Source organism: Pseudonaja textilis, chromosome 2 (genome assembly GCF_049901715.1).
Source record: "Pseudonaja textilis isolate UNSWEBS1 chromosome 2, rPseTex1.2, whole genome shotgun sequence".
Lineage (NCBI taxonomy): Eukaryota > Metazoa > Chordata > Lepidosauria > Squamata > Elapidae > Pseudonaja > Pseudonaja textilis.
In genome coordinates, this window is record NC_141991.1 from 28,846,565 (window position 1) to 28,868,787 (window position 22,223).

A 22,223-nucleotide genomic window follows, 5' to 3' on the forward strand; every position below is an offset into this window, starting at 1 on the left:
TTGTACCACTTTAGGCTTCATTTAATTAAAAAAAATCTGATCTGAAAGAATGTGTAAGGTTTTCTGAGAAGATTTAGCTGTTGTGAGATAAGGGGAAAGGCTCTCATAGATTTGTAACATTTTATGCAACATGTTATGGATCAGAAAACAAAGCATAAAATGTTAAGTTCTCGTGGTGATAGTAGGTACAAAGCAGTGGTGGGATTCAAATTTTTTTACTACTGGTTCTGTGGGTGTGGCTTGATGGGCGTGGCAGGGAAAGGATACTGTAAAATCTCCAGTCAGAGGTGGTATTTGCCAGTTCTCCGAACTACTCAAAATTTCCACTACAGGTTCTCCAGAACTGGACAGAACCTACTGAATACCACCTCTGGTACAAAGGGATCTTCCAAATAGAAGAACTTACAGAATTTGTTGATGTTGTGTGAATGATTAATTGAGTGTTGCAAAATTGTGAAGTAAACTTCACCTCTTATATAGAGGCATGTAATGCTTCATGGTACACATATGGAAGGTATGTATTCTCATTTTGTTTCACTTGTTCCCTCTCCCTGTAGATGTTCATGCTCCAAGAAACTTCATTTTAACCAACTTTATTACAGAAAAATAAGATAGGGTGAATCACAATTTTATATCAATTTATTATGGTAACTTGAAAAGAAAGAATAGGGCTTCAGATCAGCCTCAACAATCTGAAAGTCTCAATAGAAATTTGAGGAACTTCTTTCTATATTCCACCATTTTGAAAATTATCCAGTTTGTTCTGTTCTTTATTTCCAGTTTTTAATGGCTTATTGAACTATAATATAGGACAATGTTGTGACTGCTCTGTTTGCTGAAGTGTATTTGTTTAAGAACTTCATCAAAAGTTGTTTGAAAGTCTAAAGAGACAAAGTCTACCAATCACTCCTATCCATGTGTTTGTTGACACTCCCCAGGAATATTAAAGAAACAGTGAGACAGGATTTAATCTTTCCAGAAGTCAACTTAAGGGTCTTCACCTTTGGGAAGTTGTAAATCTTATCTCCAAAGTCTATATCCACCAAAAAAGAATTGTTTTTAGTGTCAGATAAAGGCAATTCTGGCTTTAGCATATAGTTTTTAATTGAGGATTTTTTAAGATTGTGGGTAGTTAGTGTTTTTGGTAATGTTTTTGTTGTTGTTCAATCACTAAGCTGTGTCTGACTCTTTGGAACCCCATGGACCATCACATGCCAGGCTCCCCCTATCCTCCACTGTCTCCCAGAGTTTTCCCAAATTCATGTTCATTGCATCAGTGATATTATCTCACTATCTCATCCTCTGTTGTCCTCTTCTCCTCTTGCCTCCAATCTTTCCCAATATCAGGGTCTTTTCCAATGAATCCTCTCTTCTCATTTGGTGGTTGAAGTATTTAAGCTTCAATTTCAATATATGACTTTCCAAAAACATCAGGATTGATTTCCTTTAGGAGTGACTGATTTGATCCCCTTGCAGTCCAAGGGACTCTCAAGAGTCTTCTTCAGCACCACAATTCAAAAGTATTAATTTTTTGGTGCTCACCAGTGGTGGGATTCAAATTGTTTTACCACCAGTTTGGTGGGAGTGGCTTGGTGGGCATGCTTTGCATAACCCTGTGCACAGCACCAATCAGCTGAGAGGATAAAGAAGAGAAAAACACAGGGGTGGATAGGAGGACTGAACATGCTCTCCTCTCAGCTGATTGTGGAGGCTTTTTGTCCTCCTCTCAGCTGATCATCAGAGGCTTTTTTTACTACCAGTTTGTCCAAACCGGTCCGAACCGGTAGCATACCACCACTGGTGCTCACCCTTCCTTATGGTCCAACTTTTAGTCATTACATTGTAACTGGGAAAACTTTGACTGCACAGACTTTTGTTGATGTCTCTGTCTTTCAATACACTTAAATAAAACCTAGAATCTGCACTGTCTCTAATTAAGCAGCAAATGTGCATTCTAGTCATATTTAATGAAGAATGCATCACAAAAATCTATTAATATTAAAGGTAAAAATGTCTGCAGTGTGTTTTTCTCCTTCCTTCCTATTTTGATGTTTGCATTGACAGCAAAGGAAAAGGCCGCTTTTTAGAATGAAGCGCCTGAAATCTTTATCTTCAATCTCAATTCGTTCTGTGAAGTTTGCTAAATAGATAACTTGAGGTATGTAGATTTTTGCATTATATACACTCGGACATAGCATATTGGCAGTGGGTGGGTGTTATCTGAATTACTGCATGTTTTGATAAGTTTAGATCCTTTAGAAAAAGAAGGTATGAAGACACCTATCTGTATTCTGCCAAACCTTATCTTATTTGCTCTTTGGAGCATTTTGCTCTTTTATGATAAATATACATGATGCTTGTAGTGATAACAAAGGTATACCTATTTCAACAACACAAAATGCAAATAATATTGACTTAAAAGCAAGGCACATATGCATTTCATTTAGCCAAAATAGGAGGGAGAAAACTATATAGCAATTAAGGAAAGCCACAGAGGAGGTATTAGGTACAAATTAGCTTTGTTTACTGCAGAACTAAAAGGAGGGGGATTTAATTTAAAAAACTGAGAGGAGGGGAGTCAAAGATACTAATTTGTTGATCACAGGGCACTAAAAGCTAAGCAAACATCAATGTAGCATTTTAGAAATTAGCAAATAGTTCTAAAGGAGAGCTCAACAAATATCAAAACCTCTTCAAAGCTGTAGGCGAGACTAAAGCATTTTTTCCTATGTTTCAGGGGAAAATATTTATTGAGTCACAGTTGCAGTGAACCATCAAATCCTTGGCAATGTATTTGTCATTGGTTGCTTTGCAAAATAGACAGGAGAATGACTGTGCAAAAGACCTTGGGATTTAACTGAAAAGAACAACAATCCTTCCCTTGTAGTCAGAGCAATATGCTTCACACATGCTGAAGCTCGCACCCCACATGCTGCTTGTAATTTTAGCATCATGGAATTGATCTTGCATTCCTAAAAAGATGGTGTTCCAGGACAAAATTACCTGGAACGGTGCATGGCAAGCAATTAAACAACACAGATAATCATATCAGGGCTAACAGGTTGGTTGGCTGATAGGGAGAAAAAGAGGCAGGAAGAGATTTGAGGCAAGGAAGGAGGGACCCCATTGTCTATGGAGATTCTCAGTCATCCAGGTCATGTCCCAAAGGTGTTTTTTCAAGAGGCAACTGGTTTCTCTTCGAAGACATTTCACTCCTCAGCTCAGAGCTAAAGAAGTTTCAAGGATGAGAAGCGAAATGTCTTCAAAGAAAAAACAGAAATTGCAGTTGCCTCTTGAAAAAAAGGCACCTTTGGGACTAAGACCCATTCTTGCAAATTTAGGACAGCCCCAGTGATTTTCCACAGTTTATCTTCTCCCTGGCTGAGGCTAAACCAGACAGCAAGCAAATTTATGTGAGCTTGCTGTATCTGCTAACCCCGATACAACTCTAATTCCATTTGCTTAAATCCACAAAAGCCCATTATTATGAATCAGGATCATCATGTACAGGGAACAAGAAGTCCAAGGCTCCCCTTAAAACCTATATTTGCTTTTTTTTAAAAAAAACTCAGTTGTTTTGCATGAGTGCAAGAGGTGTTTTTTTAAAAAAAAAATAACGCCAATTCATCACAAGATATTTTTAAGGAACTAAATTTAGATCACATCAGGAAAAATAATACCCTTATTTGTTTTTATTTATGTAGGGATTCAATTAGTGAAACAACTTTTCAGCCTGCTAGATACCATGGGCAACAGACAATAAAAATGTTCAGTAAACATATTATGAATGAAAAGAAATAAAGGGACAAAAAACATCCTACAATGATATTTGGAGGTGACACTAGCATTAAAACGGAGGAGTGACATGAGATATTTTAAGGTGTTTTGGTATTTTATTATAAGCAACCAATTTCACCTCTCTAGGAAGGGTAGCTTTAAAATCCAGGTGTTAGTTTCAATATGATCCAGTCAGCTTAGCCTCTCTAACTGGTGGGACATTAACTCATTGTATTCGATTGTCTTGCCTAGAGAATTGTCAAGATAAGGAAATTGGTGCCTTCAAAATATTCTACACTATCAGGCCTTGTCAAGATCTATCACTTTCTGAAGCTGGGGCTGATAAGAGCTCTCTGAAAGAAAAGAAAGCCCTGGCACACTCCAGGACATGCTAAGCTTTGAAAATGTGGAAGCTGCTGGCACAAACCTACAGAAATTGAAGCAATATTACAAAATAAGTTTTTTTTTTTTTGAAGATGTCATACTTCTGAAATACAAATTTTAGTCACTTGGGGCTATTTAAAGAAGGTGGTTATGGACAGAAAAGCACTCTTTAAATGTCTTTTATATCAAGGCTAAATAAATTTATCAAATTTATCATTTCTTCCATTATTAAAAATTACAAACAGGAAAAGAGAGGAATTGGAATATAGGGTTAAGTGTCTGTTCATTTGATGGAGAATGTTGTTTTTTCTACAGCCTTTGCCACATCTATTATTCCCACTCATATTCCCAACTCAAAATATCTTTCCTGGATAAGAAATAAGGACACTTAAGAACCATGTGCTTGTAAACAGGCTTTGAAATATGCATAATAGTCAATATATAATACTGCTTCCTTACGTCTTTTATGCTTGGAGGCAAACAGTTACTCAACTCCCAATAGGGATGCATTTGAGGCTTAATTTATATTTTTTGTTTGAAAAATTTAGTTTATTCAAAGATTAAAATGTAAAACACTTAATTTATATTTTAACTTAAATTAAACATAATGTATATTTTACTGTTTCAAATACTCATACCAGATCCTTTCTGTTATAGCAAGGAGCATGAGGCTGACTAAACTATTACATTTTTAGAATAGAAGTTGGAAGGGACCTAGGCAGGAAACCCTACACCACTTCAATCCAATCTCTTCTTAAAAACTTCCACGGTTGGAACATTCACAACCTCTGGAGGCAAGTTGTTCTAATTGTCAGGAAATTTCTCCTGAGTTCTAGGTTGCTTCTCTCCTTGTTTAGTTTCCATCCATTGCTTCTTGTCCTTGCTTCTTGTGCTAAAAACATTCCTGGATGAATGATTCTCCTCTATAGTCCCAAAGGGGCTTTTTCCAAAAAGCAATTGGACTTCTTGTTTTTTCCCCTTTAAAAACATTTCACTTCTCATCCAAGAAACTTCTTCAGTTTCTTCATGCGGCTTCTTCAGTTCTATCTAGCAACGTCCAGCTGCCTTTTGATGAAAACACCTTTGGGACAACCATGATGTGGATGATTGAGAATCTCCAAAGACATTCTCTATAAGATGCTACTATTGGTGCCATGGACTATCCATGTAGAACAATAACAGAATGACAGAGTTGGAAGAGAGCTTGGAGCAATGCAATCCCCTGCTCAAACAGGAAACCTTATACCCATAATGGCGAACCTATGGCACGCATGCCGGAAGTGGCATGCAGAACCATTTCTGCCGGCATGCAAGTGGTTGCCCAGAAGAGCTCCACTGCGCAAGTGCATGAGCCCCCTGTCAGCCAGCTGATTGTCGGGTATCTACAACGCATGCACAGGAGGAGAAACATGCATGGTAGATGCGCATGCATGCATAGAGGCGTGCGGCGTGCGGGGGTTGCATGTGCATGTAGAGAGGGATCGCACGCACATGTGCAGAGACATGCAGAGACATGTGCAGGGGGTCGTGTGTGCATGTGCAGGGAGGTGGGGGGAGTCGAATGCACATTGTATCATGGGTGCATGCAAGCACGCAACTTGGAAAAGGTTAGCCATCACTGCCTTATACTATTTCAGACAAATTGTTGTCCAATTTCTTCTTTAAAATCTCCAGTGTTGGAACATTCACTATTTCTAGAGGCAAGTCGTTCCACCGGTTAATTGTTCTAACTGTCAGAAAATTTATCCTTAGTTCTAGGTTGGTTCTCTCCTTGACTAGTTTCTATCCATTGCTTCATGTTCTGCCTGCTGGTGCTTTGGAGAAAAGGTTGATCCCCTCTTCTTTTTGGCAGCCCATTAGTTATTGGAACACTCCTATCATGTCACCCTTCATCAGGGGTGGGATTCAAATTTTTTAACAATCGGTTCTAAGGGCGTGGCTTAGTTGGTGGGCATGGCTTGGTGGTCATGTGACTTGGTGGACATGGCTTGGTGGTCATGTTACTGGCTGGGCGTGGCCAACTCAACATCACTCACATCGAGACACGGATCTCCTTGCCTGGCCTCTCGTGACTGTGGGGATGCTGCAACAGTCTTAAGTGTGAAAAATGGTCATAAGTCACTTTTTCAGTGGTCACTCCACACAAGCAAAGTACCAGCAAAGGAGGGGAAAAACAACTCCTGAGATGTTCCTGAGACAGGAAGTCTAGTCCTGCCAAGAATGTAATAAGAAAAGGCAGTTTCTGTAAGCAACACCAAAATGTTTCCTTCCTGCCTTCCTTACAGGATTAGACCAGTAATTTCTTCTAACAACCGGTTCTTCAAACTGCTTAGAATGTTAACAACCAGTTCTAGCGAATAGGTGCAAACTGGTGGAATCCCACCCCTGCCCCTCATCCTTCATTCACTAGAGATACCCAATTCTCATCTGTTCTGAAATCTAATATATGAGAACACTTTTCCAATGTTGAGTCTTGTATATAATGTGGATAATTTAACGAAATGGCCTATCCTTGCATATTTATCACTGTGCATTGTTAGGGCTACAAGTTGTAGCCTACAACTCCAATGTTTACCCATCGGCTAAAAGGAAATATGCATGGGCAGCAGCTATCAACTGAGTTACAGAACAATACATTAGATACACTCCCTGTCAGTGGAGACAATAGGTTTCTCTTGGGAATCCTTTGCTGGAATCCCTGTTCTTTCTTATGCATAGATAAGCAGGTGAGTTTGTAATGTAAGTATTCTTTTCACAATCTCAGGCAATAGGTCTCTTTTCAGAGTTCATCATATATATCTGTGTGTGTGTGTGTGCGCACCAAATCTGGCCTTGTGTTTATGTCCACAATAGTTTTAAATGCCAGCCTTTATAGCTCTCTCTCTCTCTTTCTCTCTCTTTCCCTGTACATGTGTAGGTTTGGGAATAAAGCTCATTTAGTTCTCATTACTATGCTACCTTTTGGCAGAGATTTTTATTTTAATGTAAAACAGAAAGTCTGGTTTCAGTAAGTCTTATCTTTTGTTTATATATAAAAGCAAAAAAGGGGGGGAATATTTAAGTTCACATAGTAAAACTGATGCTGTGGAGTGCATTCTCCAAACTTCCAATTGAAGCAAAAAGAAACTATATGCTGGCTCTATTCAAGCTAATAAAAATAAGAATCCATATGACCAGCCTTAGATAAATGGTCAGTATTTGTGGCTCAATGGCTAAGATGCTGAGCTTGTCGATCATAAAGGTCAGCAGTTCGGCGGTTGAAATCCCTAGTGCAGCATAGCGGAGTGAGCTCCCATTACTTGTCCCAGCTTCTGCCAACCTAGCAGTTCGAAAGCATGTAAAAATGCAAGTTGAAAAATAGGGACCATCTTTGGTGGGAAGGTAACTGTGCCTTTGATGTTTAGTCATGCCGGCCACATGACCACTGAGATGTCTTCGGACAGAGCTGGCTCTTTAGCTTTGTAATGGAGATGACCACCACCCCCTAGAGCTGGAAACGCACAATGTGTGAGGGGAACCTTTACCTTATTAGTGATGCAGTGGTTAGAGTGCAGTACTGCAGGCTACTTCTGCTGATTGTCTGCTGATAGTAAAGCACTATTAAGTGGTGAATAAGTCTAAGTGCTACTGCTGTTAGAGAGTGGCATTCAGTTGCAATACTCCATTATTCTTGATTTCCTGAGAAGAATCTGAGTGTTATTTATTGTCTCTCTTAGAGATAATTTTAAAGGTCAAGAAAGGAAACAAGGACTATAATATATCCCCTCCAGCAGCCCATTTTCAGATAAGAAACAAAGCCCACCCTCTCTCACACTGATGATATTATTAGTTGGGTTATGAAATGTCTGCTAGCAAACAACCAACTTCAATGAGCATCAAGACTCCCCTGGTCAACCATGGCAGGGGTCTCAAACTCGTGTTAGCATGGTATCACATGACATATTGTAATTTTTTTCTCCTTCACTAAACTGGCCATGGGCATGGCCCATGCCTGAGGCATCTGGCCTACAGGCCACAAGATAAGATAAGATAAATTTATTGTCACTGTACTCAGAAACCTGAGAACAACGAAATAAGGTGTTCTTTCACAACATACAACTGAACAACACCAAAAGACATATACAAATAACAATGTAAAATAAATTGAAACAAATAACAGTTTAAAACTGTACAACCAGGATATATATATGTTAAGACCACTGTTATGTCCGTGGAACTGGTGGGGGTTCCCAACCAGGTCCGCTGTTTGAGCGGGAGCACCAGCCGCTCCCATTGGTTGGCTCCGTTTGACAGTCGGCTATATAAGCCAGCTGTCGGGCAGAGCCAGCCCGTTGTCGCCCGCTAGTCTGCAAGTTAGCAAGCAGACGCGACAACCCTTTATTCCCTACAATAAAGCCTTAGTTGTACGCTCTGGTCTCATGCCTCTTCCTTACCATCGCTCTACAACACTGGCGACGAAGGTGGGATGGTCGAAGGCTAGCCAGACGCGTCTTTTCAAAGAGCTGTAAATCACTGAGAGTGAAGTCACGAGCGCTGTAGCCACAGCCGCGCAACGCTCACAAAGAGCGCGAAATTCAAACCACCATTACTCGAGCTGCAGTCACTGAAACGAGCCGCCGGCACCGTAGCCGCGGCCGCCAACACTCACCAAGAGCGCGAAATTCAAAAAGAGCTACGTAACCCAGAGAGACAGTCACAGCCTGCGCTCTTTTAAGAGCGCGATTTCAAAGACGATTGAAGAAGACGAACCCGACACTACCCATGATGAATACTAATCCAGCATTCCCGCCATTCAAGCCAAACGAGGAAACGTGGGACTCCTACAAGAATCGCTTCAGCCATTTCCTCAATGCCATCGGGTTAGCTGACGCTGCGGCACATAGAAAGAAGTCTTATTTCCTCAGCTATTGTGGGGCCGCCGTTTTTGACACCGATACAGCGTTAGTCGCACCACGCGCCATCAGAAGCATCCCATGGGATGAACTACAAGAAATACTCTCCAATCACTACGCGCCAAAACCATCCCAGATCGCTAGAAGGTACGCCTTCAGAATCAGGAAGCAGGCAGTGGGGGAGTCGATCAACGAATACATGGCTGCCCTGAGGACAGCTGCCTTACAGTGCGGTTTCAAAGAATATCTGGAAGACATGCTGCTGGACCAGATCGTCTGTGGGGTTAGAGACCTGAGACTCCAAAGACGTTTGCTGGCAAAAAAGGACTTGAATCTGGCCCTAGCCATGGAGGAAGCCCTGGCTGCTGAGCTCTCTGCCCAGTCAGCAGCTGAGATTCAGGGCACTCCATTAAAGCCCAGCAGTCCAACCGTCCATTCTGAAGAAGTGCTCAGTGAAGAAGACCCCACAGACTCATCAGACATTAACCGCCTTAAGCATCAGAAGCCTTCACAGGTAGGAGCGGGACAGACAAACAACTTCAAACAACCGCCCTTGTGCCTAACCTGCGGAGGCTCCCACTCTAGGGCATCCTGCAGGTTTAGAAACGCCATCTGCCTGAACTGCCAAAAGAAGGGTCACCTCGCTAGAGTATGCCAAGCAGGGCGCTCCTTGCCTCAAAGACCCCCACCACCTTCTATTTCCCAAAGGCAAGTGGAGGACTGCTATACCTGCTACCACGCTAACCATACTTCCCAAACCCCCGATAAAATTAAACTTTCTGTTTTCCTAGAAGGTAAACCCTGCAGGATGGAAGTAGACACGGGATCTGCGCTCTCAATCATCTCCTGGGACACTCTGAAGAAGATCCAGCCCAGACTGTCAAGGAAACAGCTCCAAAGATGCCACCTGACACTGCGGGACTACCAGGGCAAGAACATTCCTGTCCTCGGGAAAGGCAAGTTCCTCGTTCAATTCCAAGCCTTTAAAGGCCATTTGCCTCTAGTGGTTGTTAACGGTGCCCTCCCCAGCCTGTTGGGACTTGATTGGTTTCCTTCCCTTGGCCTTAGTGTAACTGGGATCCATGCTGTCTCAACTTCTGATGTAGATACATTACTTTCTGATTTTTCTGACGTATTTAGCAGCGAGCTGGGTTGCTATTCAGGCACCCCCATCTCGTTTTCCGTAGATCCCCAGGCAATTCCTCTCCGCCTTAAGCCACGCAGGGTGCTCTTTCGCCATCCGTCCTAAATTGGACGCAGAATTAGACAAACTACTTAAACAAGGGGTGTTAGAACCTACTGATTTTGCCAAATGGGAGACCCCCATAGTCACCCCACTCAAGAAGGATGGCAGTTTAAGGATCTGCACAGACTATAAAACCACGCTCAACCGTTATTTACAGGTCAGCGCATACCCCGTCCCTGTTATTCAGCACCTGTTACACACATTCGAACCCGGTACCATTTTCGCCAAGTTAGATATGTCCCAGGCATACCAACAGTTCCCTGTTGATGATCAGACAGCGGAATTACAAACCATAGTCACGCATAGAGGGGCATTCAAATGTAAGCGCCTCCAATTTGGGGTCAGTGTGGCCCCGGGTATTTTCCAATCACTCATGGAACGGATTCTCCAAGGTCTCCCAGGAGTTGTTCCGTATTTCGATGACATCTTAGTCTCAGCTACTAGCCGACCTCAACTCATTCAGAGGGTCAGGACAGTGCTAGAGAAGTTTAGGCAGCATGGCCTCAAACTTAAAAGGGAGAAGTGCGCCATCGCCACTAGGCAGGTAGACTTTCTGGGTTATAGGATAGACGCCTCTGGCATCCACCCAATTGAGTCCAAGGTGAAGGCCATCCACGAGGCACCCATACCAACCAACAAGACTGAACTACAAGCCTTTCTGGGGCTTCTAAACTTTTACGCCTCATTCCTCCCGCACAAAGCATCAGTCGCTGAACCCCTACATAGACTCTTAGATAAAGACTCACCCTGGCATTGGGGACCCAAAGAAGCCCACGCTTTCAAATCAGTCAAATCATTACTCACATCGGAAGCGGTTTTAGTCCAGTTCGATCAACGCCTTTTTCTGGTCCTGGCTGCTGACGCATCCCCTTTTGGGATTGGGGCTGTCCTAAGCCACAGACTCCCCAATGGCTCCGAGGCACCAATTGCCTTCTTTTCTAGGACCTCCTCCACAGCAGAAAGGAACTACAGCCAAATCGATAAAGAGGCCCTGGCTGCGGTTGCTGCAGTTAAAAAGTTCCACGAATTCTTATTTGGCCACCATTTTGAACTTGTGACTGACCACAAACCTCTCCTAGGACTTTTATCTAGAGATAAGCAAACCCCGCAGGTACTTTCACCCAGAATGACCAGATGGACTTTGTTTCTGGCCGCCTACTCATTCAAGTTGGTGCATCGTCCTGGCAAGAACTTGAGTCATGCCGATGCCCTCAGTCGCTGTCCCCTGCCAGTCCCAGTCGAGGACCCTGCACCAATTCACGCCATTTTTGAGGTCAATGAACTCAAACTTCCAGTGACAGCCGAAGACATCGCGGCGCACTCAAAAAAAGACAAAATAATCGCCCAGGTTCTGGACTGGGTGGGAAGGGGGTGGCCGGAAACTCAATGTACAGTTGACTTTGTTCCCTTTAAAACCCGCCAGCAGGAACTGTCAAGGCTACAGGGATGTCTATTGTGGGGCACAAGAGTAGTCATCCCAGCCACCCTTCGAGTACCCATCCTGAAGGTGCTTCACGAGGGCCATCCGGGCATTGTAAGGATGAAGGCGTTGGCCCGCAGCTACGTTTGGTGGCCCGGCATGGATGCTCAAATCGCCAACTGGGTAAGCTCTTGCCAACCTTGCCAAGAAACCAGGGCTGCCCCGCCCGCCGCCACGCCCACCAGGTGGGAAAGTGCTACTGCCCCGTGGTCTCGCCTGCACATCGACCTGGCTGGACCAGTGCATGGCAAGACTTTCTTGGTGGTCGTGGATTCCTACTCCAAGTGGATTGACGTGGCCTTGCTTCCCACGACCACCACCCAGGCAGTAGTCAAAGCCCTGACCCGTTTGTTTGTCACCCATGGACTTCCAGACACGCTGGTGTCCGACAATGGCCCGCAGTTCACATCATGTGAGTTCAGTATGTACATGGCTAATTTGGGCATCAGACATGTCCTTACAACTCCCTTTCACCCCGCTAGCAACGGGATGGTGGAGAGAGCAGTAAGGTCAGCCAAAGAGGCACTCGCCAGGTTTGGCCAGGAAGACTGGCACTCTAAACTGTCTCGCTTCCTGCTTAGCCAACATACGACGCCTTGCACCACTACTAACAAATCTCCCACTGAACTTTTAATGGGGAGACGCCTTAGAACCACCCTGGACAGGCTACACCCCCACTACTGCCCAGACACCCCTTTAGGGTCTGACAGTCTGGTCAGAGACTTTGCCTTGCAAGACCCGGTGTTTGCCAGGAACTATGCAGGGGATCCTTTGTGGGTACCAGGTCAAATCGTGTCAGTCACAGGTCCGAGGCACGTGGACCAACTCAGAAGGCGACGTGCGGCTGATACCAACCCAACCCGACCTGCCAGCGCCAACGTCTCCCTGCCGGTGCCAGACGGAAGCTCCCTGTGGGACCCGGTTTTCCCTGACGAACAGGAAGGTCTACTGGAGAACCCGAGTTTCCGGCCAGGATCACCGACTCAGCAACCGAGCGTTCCAGTTTGCCAACCGGACCACGAGACTCGCCCGGGTCAGCCCGAGCAAAGGGACTCGCCGACTTCGCAGAACACCGCGCCAGGGCAAGCCCATACCTCGACGACTGCCGAGGCGCGTCCCGAGGGCCCGGACTTGTCACCAGCCAACAGTTCACCCAAACTGCGACATTCTGGTCGCCAGCGCAGACAGCCAACTTACCTACAGGACTTCGCGTGTTCCCAGCTGGGGGAAAGGAGTGTTATGTCCATGGAACTGGTGGGGGTTCCCAACCAGGTCCGCTGTTTGAGCGGGAGCACCAGCCGCTCCCATTGGTTGGCTCCGTTTGACAGTCGGCTATATAAGCCGGCTGTCGGGCAGAGCCAGCCCATTGTCGCCCGCTAGTCTGCAAGTTAGCAAGCAGACGCGACAACCCTTTATTCCCTACAATAAAGCCTTGTTAGTTGTACGCTCTGGTCTCATGCCTCTTCCTTACCATCGCTCTACAACAACCACCAGATTCATAACTCTGCATTTAACCTGATCACAGCACTTGGGTAAAAGCTATATTTAAATCTACTTGTCCTGGCTTTTAGCACTCTATATCATCTTCCTGATGGTAGGATCTCAAACAACAAGTGGCCTGGATGCGAAGGGTCTCTCAAGATCTTTTGTATCTTCCTTCTACATCCCATGTTATACAACTCCTCCAATGAGGGAAGAGGACATCCACTGAGCTTTTGTGCCTTTTTTATCACTCTTTAGAGTGCCCTTTTCTCTGCCTCTGTACAACTCCTAAACCACACACAGAGGCAATAAGATAAAATGCTCTCTATAGAGCTTCGATAAAAGGCAACAGCCCTGAACCCTGGGCTATAGATATCCTCTTTTCATGAAATGAAAAGAGAATTATAAATGTTTTTTCTCCTAGAAATATCATTTTCTTAACATTATAAATGTATAATAGAAAAAAACCCCAATGGTTTATAATAGGAATAAGACATCAGTGAGTGATCAACAATTGACACATCTTGCCAAACAAGCATCCAACCTTGGATGCTTGCTTTTATCACCACAAACAATAAGAAGCTGTTAAAGTAAACATGGGGAACACATGCAGTAAAAAAATATTTTGGTTGTTGGAAATCAAGATCTCAGTTTATAAGTGGGCTGAGGGAGGAGGAGGAGGAGATGCTGTTAAAGTCACTCATGTGTGGCAACTGCCACAACTGGATAAAAAAAACATGGTGCAAAGTTACAGGGTTTCTTTCAAAAGTAGATTCCTGGAGTCTCATTGAGCAGGAAACAATATGAAATGTTTCAAGAGACATTATTCCTCTCTCAGTTGCAACGAACATTTCTACTGCTCTAGAGTTATTGCTGAGAACATATCAACTCTATTTTAAGATCAACTACCTGTTATGCCAAAATAGGTAGTTTCCAAGTGAGCCGTTTAAAAAAAAAAACACTTTAATATCAGGGTAGGGAAGACTGTTCCACATAGGGACTATTGTGCCAGAGAAATGAAGAGTTAGATTTCATCGCTCTACCGTTTTTTTTCCCCCCTCACCACTTTCCACACCCTCCAATGTTTTTTCTCTTCCCTATTTAATCCTTTCAGTGTGGGGAAAATTTCAATATGTATTTTAGATCTAAAGACTTAAACCACAACCTTTCCATGCAAATTATTAAAACCTTCAACATCATCTGCCTTTCTGGTCTAAGAATAGGAAATATGATTGCTAGTAGCTAAGGCACCAGGCTAGAATAACAGAGTAGGAAGGGACCTTGGAGGTCTTCTAGTCCAACCCCCTTCTCAAGCTGGAAACCGTATACCAATGATGGTGAAATCGAGTGGCACGCGGAGCCATTTTTGCCGGCATGTGAGCCATCACCTGGAACAGATCCACTGCGCATGCATACGTGCCCCGCTACCAGCCAGCTGATTTTGGGGTGTCTGCCGTGCAAGTACAGGGGCAGGGTGTGCATGAGAGATGAGAGTGCATGCGCAGGTGGCATGGGGGGGTTGCATGCACATGCGCAAAGGCAGGCAATGTGCCCAAGTGGGGGTCACGCATGCATGTGCAGGGGGCGTGGGGGTCACACATGCATTGCATTATGGGTGCAGGCACACATGCGTATGCGCATACTTTCAGGACGTGATGATGAAAAAGTTAGCCATCACTGCCACATACCATTTTAGAGAAACTGTTGTCCAATCTCTTAAAAGCTTCCAGTGTTGGAGCATTTACAACTTCTGAGGGCAAGCTGTTCCACTGATTAATTGTTCTTACTGTCGGGAAATTTCTCCTTAGTCTATCTTTGTTCAGTTTTCATCCATTGCTTCTTGTCTTGCTTTCTGGTGCATTTTTAGAAACCAGGAGACATTGACTTCTGGTCAGTGTGGACCATTAGTTCTTACAAGTATCAAACAATTTTCCCTTGGATGTTTTACAGACCATAACAATAGTCCTCTTGGCTCAGAAGAACTTTATCTAGCTGATAAAAAACATAGAAGCAGCCAATGCAGATAATTCAAGAGTAATTCTGAGTATTGCTTCCTCAGCAACTGGCATTCAGTTGTGTGCTACACCCAATGGTCAAAAAGTTTAACCATCATAATGAGTAGTCAATGATGATCTTAGTCTTCTCCAACTTCAGCATCCTCCAAATATGTTTAGATCCTATTCTGTACTTTTCCAAGCAGTTTTGTTGTTACTAAGGGTTCTGGGAATTGAAGTCTATACATCGGGAAACTATGGCTGCTTTAATGACCCAGGAACTTCAACTCCCAGAATTCCTGGCTCAAGAATTCTGAGAGTTGAAGTTCACAGATCATAAAAGGGCAATAATTCCCGGCTTCCGGTCTAGAGGTGGCCAGAGTAGGACAGGTAGTCCCAATTCTCTTTTAAATCCAAAGTAGCCCTCAAAACCACCTATGTTGCCTAATGTTACTATCTGTTGTATGAGAAAGTATCTCCTTTAATCAATCCTGCATCTTCCAGCATTGATTTCATCAAATAATCCAATATCCTGGTATTATGAGAGAAGGAAAAAAGCTTCTTATTTTTATCATAGCATGCATTATTTCATAATTTTCTAATACATTCCAATTACCCATCTTTTTCATGAAGTCACCCCCTGAAAAGGAGTTTTATTTTCCTTCAAGAAGAGGTTTTTCTGGTCGTTTAATGTCATGATTGTCATTTCTGCATTTTTTTTTTCTGGCTGTGCAACATCCCTTCCAAGTTTTTTGGAAGTCAGAAGCTGATGTCCTGTGACAGCATTTGTGCCCGAGAGATACTTGATCCATGGAACCTTTTATACTCAGAGATAATTTGTGCTGCAAGTTGGTTTTCCATATTCTAAAACTATGAAGTGTCAAGACAATCCTATTATAGTTGGCTATAAATGCCTTTAAAAAAAGGCTGGTTTTAAAAAGGACCAATTTTCTTCTATCAGATATAAAGCTGGCAGACTTATTTGCTGTTAGTAATATCTTTGTCTAAGCAATGGGCTTTTTTTAAAGCAGGAGTTTCAATTTCAGATAGAACAGTTTGTCAGATCAGGAGTGAACCAAATAATTTCTATAACAAATACATGGGCTTCTATAACAATAAATAAAATAATTGCCTACATTGTTCCCTGTTTCTTCAGTGCTATCTCTTCCAAAAGTAATAAATGTCCCCATTGTAGAAATACTACTACATTTGGAGGATTATAAACTGCCAGAGTGTGTGTCAGTACTAATTGCATTTTATGAACCTTAATTCAACGTAACACTGCCCTCTTATGTTTAATCTCATTAGATGTCTTTTGAATTTAAAGTCTGCTTAGATCAGAGGGCTGTAGAGATGCATATACATGTACAAAACATTGGAAAAACTGCCCTTGGTCCTGTAATGGAAATTTTGGTACAGGACAATATAGCAGTTCAATCTGTCTGAAAGTGGATGGAGTACTTGTAATGAGTTTGTGAAAGGCTCATTGAAACTGATAGAACCATTTCATACATGGCTAGCTCAGAAATAAATCCCACAGAGTTTAATAAGATTTATTCTCAGGTAAAAGACACAGGAGTGAAGCCTTAGTTATGAAGTCAATTGGTGTATTATCCTTTGTAGTTTTGACTGAAGAGACATGGATTGCCATCAATACTAGGATAAGCCATGAAACTTTGTACCTCACAAGATTGTTGTGACTACTAAGACCTGCAAAATTTCAGATGACCACCAGGCAATAGTACAGAGAGACAAAAAAAACTCACTCCATCTAATCATCATCTGGAATTTGATGGCTTAGAAGAAGCATCAATAATAAAGAGGGAATAATCTAAGTGTCAGGGTTCCAAGTAATAGACCAATATCAAGCAAAAGTCCAGTTGCCACACTGGAGCTGTAAAGATGGCTTCAGTCAGGTCAGCTTCAGGGCTGACCCTAAGTTAATGTTTCTCAACCTTGGCAAACTTTCAGATGTGTGGACTCCAACTCCCAAAATTGATTGGCTGAGGAATTCTAGAAGTTGAAGTCCACACAGCTTAAAGTTGCCAAGTTTGAGAAATATTGGTCTAGGTATGCTTCTCTGAACAATTTGGCACAGGGAAAAACAGAAAGTGAAAGGAAAGCAATGGAGAAGCAACCTAGAATTAAGGAGAAACTTCTTAACAGTGAGAAAAATTAACTGGTGGAATGACTTGCCACCAGAAGTTGTGGATACTAAATCACTCGAAGTTTTTAAGAAAAGATTGGATAGCCACTTGTCTGAAATGATATAGGCAGAGGTGGTATTCAGCAGGTTCTGACCAGTTCTGGAGAACCGGTAGTGGAAATTTTGAGTACTTTGGAGAACCAGAAAATCCCACCTCTGACTGGAGATTTTACAGTATCCTTTTACAGTATCCTGCCACGCCCACCAAGCCACACCCACAGAACCGGTAGTAAAAACAATTGAATCCCACCACTGGGTATAGGGTCTCTTGCTTGAGCTACAAGAAATCCCCCAAGATTCCTTCCAGCTCTATTCTTTTTTTTTTTTGTAAATTTTATTTGAGTTTTCACAAAAAGAAAAGAAACACAATTAAAACATCTTTTTTGAAAGCAGCATAATCCTGGGTTACATTTCTTCGTGCAGACACAAATTCAGGTTCATGCTCATTTTTATATTCTATTCCATATCTTATTACAATTTTACATTTTCTACATAGCTTCTCCCCTCTTTTAATTTCCTCAATTTTATTGTATTTATTTCATCTCAATTCAAATCATTATATTTATATTTTTTGTCTGTCCTGTTTCAATTGTCTATCATCTTTTCTCATTAAACAAAATTTCTCCTGTAGTTACTGATTGGAGCCTTTATATCTTTCCCCTAAAGTTATAACACTCAGCATAATAGCTTCCATTCGGATTCTGATTGGTACACACAGTATTCTTTAAAAAAAATTATAAATGTATATAATTAAAACAACATTTCATTCCAATTCAATTCTATCATTAATATTAATATTCATTAAGGTCTTAAGATTTTTCACATTACTTTTCAATTAAATATCATACCTCTATGGGAACAATTATTAGCTTTCTATAATCAGTTCCCCCCCCCTTCACTTATATCTTATAAAACATTGACTAATTAAGGTGTTCCCATTCCTTCTTAATTCAATTTTCTCATTAATTTTATTTCATTTACTTTATTCACAAACATTTCACTAAGTTACACTAACCATTCTATCCCTCATTCTAATCATATGTTGTTTCCAATTTTCTAAAGTTATTTCTATTTCAAATATAACAACACAATCTCATGTACCTTTACAGTATCCCCCTTTCAGTTAAATTTTCACCCATTATCTCTAAATAGGTCCTGTTTCTTTATATCTTGCTCCGGACCTTTGTAACTTCTTTTCCTTTCCTTCTTCCCTCTCTTCTTCTCCCTCCCCTTTTTACCCCTTTGTATCTCTACCTCTACTTCCCTCTTCTGTATTCCCCTTTCTGTTGTTTTCCAGTATTATACTTATTTTTTGAATTATTTTTCTTTTCTTTGGTTGTTTTTTTTAAGTCTTAAATTCTCCATCCTCTTTCCCCCCTTTCCTTTTTCTTCTCCACATAGAGTTACTTGTTCATTAAAGATGGCTTCTTCTTTGTCCCAGTCTTCTTGTTTTGCAGTCTTTTCTTGTTTCTCATAGTTCCAAATCTCCATTTCTAAGAATTGAAAAACGAAGCCAAAGGAACCCTTCCCTTCTTGTGCATCTTCTTTGTACTTTTTAAGTTCCATTTTCAATTCATCGAAAAGTGATGCCATTGTAAAAAAATTTAAACAACCACCCAATTGATTTTAGTCATTCAAATATAATAGCCAAAAATCCAAAGGTCACCAAGTAATCCAAATACACACAAACTGTTTCTTTTTGCTCTTTCTTTTTTTTCCACTTTCTCTTCCTGGGGTTACTATTTAGTTGCAAAGTTTCAGTTAAAATGTATCTTTTAAAAGTCTTATTGAAATTTTACTTTAGATTCTTTTAAAGTCCAGGCAGTCTCCTTCCTCTTCCAGATCCTGCTCTTATTCTTTTTCTCTTCCTTCCTGCTTGTAGAAGAAAAAGTTTTTAATGTCCAGAAATCTTTATTGTCCCTTTGGCATTTAGTTATATTTTCAGCTTAGTTGCCTATTGATGCCAAAGCGGATTTTTCCAATTTCTTATTCTTAATTGTCAATGTAAGGAAGGAGAGAGAAGAAAAAAAAAGCCAAACCTTTCCCTTTTCACTTTCTTTCGCTGCTTCAGACTCTTCTTTGGGAGCGATGTTATTTCTTGTAAAATTTAAATTCCAGGGTACCTTAGTTATTGCTTTTTCAACTTAGCCCAGTCAGCCAAAACTTTCACTTCTTATCTTCCTCCTGCACGTTCTTTTCCAGTTGAGTACTTCTTTGAGGTGGCCATTTCTGACCACCACTCCTACAGCCTTCGGGAAAGGGAGTTTGACCAGCTGAGGAGGAAAGATGCGGCTCTCCTCAACCCTGCTGGCAGTCTCCGCCTTCTTCGCCACCTTTACAGGGTGGCTTAGCCCTGAAACCAGCCAGCTTGGGGTGCTCCAGCGGCAAGCCCAGGCAGAAACCGTGCACGATCACGGATTCCTGTCTGTCACCGAAGCCCTTCAAACTGGAAGCTCTATTCTGATTGATTGATTGATTGTATAAAGCCCCAGTTTATAAAATGTACTGTAGAAAAAATATATTAAAAGAGAAAGAAGTCAATATGTAGGGAAAATAAGTTTTCTGTTTCAGAGATCAAATATTGAAAATTGTTAATCAGAAAATGTTGCCTTGAAAAGTCATTCTTGAACATCAGTATTCTTTTTATGTAAAATTTAACTCTCCTTCAATCTTCCAGAAAGAAAAGAAGAGCAACAGAATGGCCATGACAATAAAGCATTTTTTTCTTCTTCTTTTTGCTGCACTGAGCAGTTTAAATGAAATATTAGCACTAAGTGTGTACTGTCTGTATAACATGTGTAACTGTGTTTTCCATTATATAATTCCTCACTGTAAAAACAAAATGAAGAAGAAGTAGTCAGGGAGAGAGGGAGGAAAATGCAAGAAAAACAAATGGAGATATTGCTGTAAAACAATTAGGAGGAATGGAAAGAAATAGCCATTTTTTCATTAATGGGATAGGGAAGGATATCAGCTTTGAGATACCTTCCAGTAAGTCAGGGGCCAAAGTGGATGTTTTCCAGATAATGGTCCATATTTAGTCTTTGATTGTCATGATGGAGGCTGTGCCCGAAAACAACAGAGAGGACCAGACCAAAAATGCAACACATTTTAATTTAATTTTCATGTAATCAAAATTCGAGTATTACCAGGTCATATATTTCTTCCTTCAGTTGTATTAAAATTTACAATTTTGTAATCAATGTTTGATATTGTTAGAGTTTGGAGCAGAAATTCAAGTCCAGAAAACACACAGACTGATTCAGCAGGATCATTAACTTCTTTATAAACATATTAATATGAGTAAAGTTTACAATGCCATTTGTAGATTCTTTCAACGTAACATAAGCAAAAACACAAGCAGCAGCAGCTCAGAGCAGAGATCTGTTGCAAGCAAGCAAATCTAGTTTCAGTTTCACTTCTCAGCAAAGCACCCAGAGCCAAACCACACCCAAGCTGTCAGCTCCCATTGGCTGGTCTGTTGCCATGCTTTCTCACTTACTGACTTTGTTAACCATGTCTCTGCCAGTTAATGAATATACTCTGACATATATCTGAAGATAGCAATCAGAGCTTGGGAGATGCATCATAACCTTGGCTTATAGGTTTTGGTGTCAGCTCTTAGCAATCATCTAGACATATTTTCACTGTGATGGTATGTCCCTAACCTGGTCTCTCAGGTATTCAAACACTGAATAAACACTCAATTTCACTGTAATTGGGTCCATCTATCTTGCTGCTGATTGCCCTCTTCTGTTTTTTTTTTCCTTCTGTTTTTTTCAGCAATAGAATCTTCTCTAAAAAGCAAGGCTTTGAATAGTGTGCCTGAAATAGGATAACTAGGCTCAAATTAGGGTCATTTGTGCCTAAAGTGATAACCAGGGGTTGGCTTGTTGGATGATCCATTTGCTTGTTTTCTTGACTGTCAATGTTATCCTTAGGAGTCTTCTCCAATACCAAAAGTACCAACAGCTTCCTATTCTGTTTCTTCAAAGTCCAACTTTCATTTCCATAGAACGTCACAGGGAATATCATTGCTTGCACTATTCTTGACTTTGTACGTAGACCTTCTGCCTACAGAAGAAAGCAAAACAAATCACAGAAATCCAGATTATGTTTGTCTTTAAACGATGGGGCATATTTGTTTATTTATTCAATGTATATGGCTGCCGATCTCACTCACATAACTCTGGGTGATGCACAACATTTAAATTACTTCCTGTTCCTCAATGTACAATCACAATTGAATCCCAGATACCTGTTGTTAACGAGGCAGTTGTTAAGTGAGTTATGTTCCATTTTACAACCTTTCTAGTCATTGTTGTTAAGTGAATCACTGCAGTTGTCAAGTTAATAACATGGCTGTTAATGAATCTGGCTTCCCCGTTGACTTCACTTGTCAAAAGGTCAGAATAGAACTGCAAAGGACCTTTGAGGTTTTCTCATCCAAGTCCCTGTTCAAGCAAGTGATCCTATACCATTTCAGACAAGTGGATATCCAGTCTCTTCTTAAAAACCTCCAGTGATGAACCATCCACAAATTCTGAAGGCAAGCTGTTCCACTGGTTAATTGTTCTCACTGTTAGGAAGTTTCTCCTTAATTCCTGGTTGCTTCTCACCTTGATTAGTTTCTTGTCCTGACCTCTGGTGCTTTGGAAATAAATTGACCCCTTCTTCTTTGTGACAGCCCCTCAAATATTGGAAATTGTCCACTAGGATTCCAAAGTCCCTCTCACAGTTACACTTTTTGATCTCAAAAGAT

The 22,223-nt window shown here is 41.5% G+C and overlaps 1 long non-coding RNA gene across 1 annotated transcript; it reads left to right on the forward strand.

Moving 5' to 3' along the window:
• Positions 1-486: 486 nt before the first annotated feature.
• Positions 487-4,202, forward strand: LOC148126816 (uncharacterized). The gene is made up of 3 exons (XR_015741394.1): positions 487-518; positions 2,070-2,158; positions 4,030-4,202. It is a non-coding gene; the product is annotated as an uncharacterized LOC148126816 (long non-coding RNA).
• Positions 4,203-22,223: the final 18,021 nt, after the last annotated feature.